The 5,215-nt window shown below is 39.0% G+C and overlaps 1 non-coding gene across 1 annotated transcript; it reads left to right on the top strand.

Annotated features, from left to right (window-relative positions):
* Positions 1–1,098: 1,098 nt before the first annotated feature.
* On the top strand, positions 1,099–1,205 carry LOC111722793. The gene has a single exon (XR_002771460.1). It is a non-coding gene; the product is annotated as a U6 spliceosomal RNA (small nuclear RNA).
* The last annotated feature ends 4,010 nt before the right edge of the window (positions 1,206–5,215 follow it).

The following is a 5,215-nucleotide window of genomic DNA, read 5'->3' as shown; positions in this document are numbered from 1 at the left end:
TTGGTGCCAAGGAGCCACAAGAGGCCAAGACATTGTCAAGCAAGAGGCAGAATCAACCAAGGTCCCACAGTCGCCACCCCAACCAGGCAGGGGACAGCTTTGACACCTGCTTCAACATGGAGGATGTGAACATCATGGATTCATTTGATCACAACATCCTAGAGCGAATCACCCAGGAGGCCTGCCACTTGGACTACTACACCACATGCTCAGCTATAACCTCAAAAGAGATCCAGTCCGCCCTGGGCCTGAGGCTGTCCTTGCACATTGGCAAACATGCTGTGTCCAAGGCCAACAAAGCCTTCACCAGACACAACACCCGCAAGTGAGCTGTCGGAGGAATGCATGAGCACTAAGACCCAAAGGCTCTTTTCAGAGCCACGCACTGTTTTCCTGAAAGAGCTGTAGCCCACCACGAGGGGAGGGGGCACAGAGTTGAGTTTGGGACCAGTTAGCAAGTGAGGTCCTCCCAATTTGGGGACCATGGGTCTAGTGCCATCCTGTTCATGTATGATTGAAGTGTCAAGTGATACTTCGAGTGTAATACAGCAACAGATAAAGTGCACAAGCAGATACAGAAGTCAAGCTATCCTAACCACATGTTTCCCCACATATCCCCACATGTTTGAAATTCTTTTCAACTTGAGAATAAACATACACACAGGGCAGAAAGAGCTAAACCATATTTTAAAAACATCTTCTATGTTTCAAGCTGCCAAGAGTCTAAAGTTAATATCCTCATTCACTCAGATGTTTAGATTCTTACCATTTCAAGCTTGAAATCTTTCCGCTTTAAAACAAAAACCTACTTGACTTGCACTTATTCATGCATAGGAGATCTGTCCAATTAGAGGACCCCCCACTCCCAGGTTCCAGAGGCTCACCAGTAAGACAGTTGCAGCCTCTGGACCCTGCTCATTTTCCCAAAGTGTGGGAAGGTTGCTCCTGCTAAAGCAGCAAGAATCTTTGCATGAAACTGAACCCAGAGTTTGTCGAAAAACAGAGTGAATTTTTTTACCTGTGCCTATTGGCTTCCTTGGTTTTTTTTTTTTTTTTTTTCTATCACAGTGATTTAAAAATATGAATTTTCAGACCTGGGTGCTCACTTTGGCAGCACATATACTAAAATTGGAAGAATATAGAGAAGATTAGCATGGCCCCTGTGCAAGGATAAGACATAACTTCATCAAGCATTCTGTATTTTTGACAATATCCAGCATCCTTTCATGATAAAAACACTCAAGAAAATAAGCTTAAGTGGAACATTCCTTAAGCTGATAGAGGCTATCTACAGCAAACCCACAACAGATATCATATTGAAAGGAATAAAACTCAAAGCATTTCCACTCAAATCTGCAACTAGACAAGGAGAACTATCCAATCACCTTACTCACCAACTGCCTTAATCGGCCACTGTCTTAACTGCCCACTGTCGCCACTGCTATTTAACATACTGTTGGAAGTCCTAACCATCCAGGTAAGAGAAGGTAAGAGAAGGAGAACAAAGGAATCCAAATGGGGACAGAGTAGGCCAAACTCTCCCTCTTCACAGATGACACAATCTTATACCTAGAAAACCCCAGAGACTCAACTACAAAGTTCTTAGAAGTTACCAGAAACATAGCAGCATCTCAGGATACAAAATCAATACCCACAAATCAGTAGCCTTCGTATATGCCTACAATCTTCAAACCGAGAATAAAATGAAAGACTCTATTCCTTTTACAATAGCACCAAAGAAGATGAAATACCTAGAAATATATCTAACAAAGACGTGAAAGAACTCTATAAAGAGAATTATGAAACTTTGAGAAAGGAAATAGCAGATGTCAAGAAATGAAAGAACATACCATGCTCATGGCTGGGAAGAATCAACATCGTTAAAATGTTCATACTACCCAAAGCAATGTGTAGATTTAACGCAATCCCCATCAAAGCACCAATGTCATAATTTAAAGAACGTGAAAAAATAGTACTTCCATTCATATGGAACCAGAAAAAAACCCTAAATGGAAAATTTAGTTCTTAGAAATAAAAACAAATCTAGAGTCATCATGTTGCCAGATTTCAGGTTATATTACAAGGCTACAGTGATCAAAATAACAATGGTACTAGCACAAAAATAGAGATGGAATAGGATAGAGAATCTAGAGATGACTCAACCATATATGGTCATTTAATGTTTAATAAGCCTAACAAGGCTCGGCGCCTATAGCTCAACTGGCTAAGACACCAGCCACGTACACCTAAGGTGGCGGGTTCGAATCCCCAGCCCGGACCTGCTAAATAACAATGACAGCTGCAACCAAAAAATGGCCAGGAGTTGTGGCGGGCGCCTGTGGTCCCAGCTACTTGGGAGGCGGAGGCAGGAGACTCGCTTGAGCCCAGGAGTTGGAGGTTGCTGTGAGCTGTAATGCCATGGCACTCTACCCAGGGGGACAGCTTGAGGCTCTGTCTCAAAAAAAAAAAAAAAAAAAAAAAAAAAGGATTAAGCCTAACAAAAACATGCATTGGGGAAAAGAATTCTTATTTGACAAATGGTGTTGGGAGATGTGGGTATCCACATGTGGAAGATTGAAATTGGACCTGCACCTCGCACCATTGACAAGAAAATGATTCTCATTGGGTAAAAAATTTAAACCTAAGATATGAAACAACAAAAAATTGTAGAAGAGGGTGTGGGGAAAAAACTTGAAGATATTGGCCTGGGGGGGGGGAAATTTATAAGAGAGACTGCCCCCTAGCAATTTCAGTAACACCAAAAATAAATAGCTGGGATTTGATCAAGATAAAAAGCTTTTTTTTTGTTTTTACAATATTGGCCTTTTAAAAATTTCTTTTATTAAATCATAGCAGTGTACATTAATACTATCATGGGGTACAGTGTACTGTTTTGTATACAATTTGAAATACTTTAATCCAACTTGTTAACATAGCCTTTGTGTCTTTTTCTTAGTTATTCTGTTAAGACATTTATGTTCTACATTTAGAGAGATTCACATGTACTCTTATAGGATGAACCATAGGCATGAACCCACAAATCACCCGCCCTACACCCATGCTCCTCCCTCCCCTTCCCTCCCTCTCTCCTCTCCCCATATTCCTGGGCTAAAATTGGGTTGCAGCTTTCCTATGAAAGCTATAAATTAGTTTCATAGTAGGCCTGAGTACATTGGATAATTTTTCTTCCATTCTTGGGATACTTTGCTAAGAAGAACATTTTCCAACTCCATCCATGTAAACATGAAGTAGGTAAAGTCTCTATCTTTCTTTAGGGCTGCATAGTATTCCATGGTGTACATATAACACAATTTATTGATCCATTTGTGGATCTATGGGCTCTTAGGCTTCTTCCATGACCTAGCAATTATGAATTGGGCTGCAATAAACATTCTGATACAAATATCTTTATTGTAGTGTGATTTTTGGACTTCTGGACATATACCTAATGGAGGAATTATAGGATCAAATGGCAGGTCTATTTTTAGTTCTCTAAGTGTTCTCCAGATGTCTTTCCAAAAGGAACGTATTACTTTGCAATTCCACCAGCAGTGTAGAAGAGTTCCCTTTTTTCCACAAATATGCCAGCATCTGTGATTTTGGGATTTTCTGATATGGGCTAATCGTACTGGGGTTAGGTGGTACCTCAAAGTAGTTTTGATTTGCATTTCTCTGATGACTAAGGATGAAGCGCATTTTTTCATATATTTTTAGGCCATATGCCTCCCTTCTTCAGAGAAATTTCTCTTCAAGTCCCTTGCCCACCCTGAGAGGGGATCACTGTTTTTTTCCTTGCTAATATGTTTGAGTTCTCTGTGGATTCTGGTTATTAAACCTTTGTCAGAAACATAACCAGCAAATATCTTCTCCCATTCTAAGGGCTGTCTACTTGCTTTACTTACTGTGCTTTTGGCTGTGCAGAAGCTTTTTAATTTGATGAGGTCCCAGTAGTGTATTTTTGATGTTGCTTCAATTGCCTGGGGTGTCCACCTCAAAAAATCTTTGCCCAGGCTGATTTCTTCAAGTGTTTTCTCTACACTTTCTTCTAGTATTTTTATGGTTTCATGTCTTAAGTTTAAATCTTTAATCTAGTGAGAGTCAATCTTATTTAGTGGTGAAAGGTGTGGATCCAGTTTCAGTCTTCTACAGGTTGCCAGCCAGTTCACCCAGCACCGTTTGTTAAATAAGGAATCTTTTCACCACTCAATGTTTTTAATTGGCTTGTCAAAGATCAGGTACTGGTAAGTAGTTGGATTCATCTGTTGGCTTTCTATTCTGTTCCATACATCTACCTGTCTATTTGTGTGCTAATGGCATGCTGTTTGATCACTATGGATTTATAGTATAGTCTGATGTCTGGTAGCATGATTTCTCCTGCTTTGTTTTTATTTCTGAGTAATGTCGTGGCTATTCGAGGTTTTCTGATTCCATATAAAATGAAGTATTATTTTTTCTAGATCTTTAAAGTATGACAATGGAAATTTAACAGGGATTGCATTAAAATTATATATTGCTTTGGGTAGTATGGACATTTTAACAATGTTGATTCTTCCCAGCCATGAGAATGGTATGTTTTTCCATTTGTTAACATTTTCAGCTATTTCTTTTCTTAGAGTTTCATAGTTCTCTTTATAAAGTTATTTCACTTCAATAAAAAAAAATAAAAAAATAGTTATTTCACATCCTTTGATAGGTAAACTCCCAGAAATTTCATCTTCTATGGCACTACTGTGAACGGAATAGAGTTCTTCACTATTTTTTCAGCTTGAATTTTGTTAGTATATATAAAGGCTACTGATTTATGAGTGTTGATTTTGTAACCTGAGATGCTGCTGTATACCTTGATCACTTCTAAGGTTTTGTAGTAGAATCCCTGGTATTTTCCAGGTATAAAATCATGTCATCTGTGAAGAGGCAAAGTTTAATCTCTTCTGAACCTATATGGATGCCCTTGATTGCCTTTTCTTCACTAATTGCGATGGCTAAAACTTCCATTGCAATGCTAAAGAGCAATGGAAACAATGGGCAATCTTGCCTCCTTCCTGATTGGAGTGGAAATGATTTCAATTTAACTCCATTCACTATGATATTGGCTGCGGGTTTGCTGTATATGGCCTCTATCAATTTGACAAATGTCCCTACTATGCCAATTTTCTTAAGTGTTCTGATCATGAATGGATGTTGGATATTATCAAAAGCTTTTTCTGCATCAATT

Source organism: Otolemur garnettii, unplaced genomic scaffold (genome assembly GCF_000181295.1).
Source record: "Otolemur garnettii isolate 467f Iridium unplaced genomic scaffold, OtoGar3 scaffold00384, whole genome shotgun sequence".
Lineage (NCBI taxonomy): Eukaryota > Metazoa > Chordata > Mammalia > Primates > Galagidae > Otolemur > Otolemur garnettii.
This window is presented reverse-complemented; position numbering and strand designations above follow the sequence as displayed.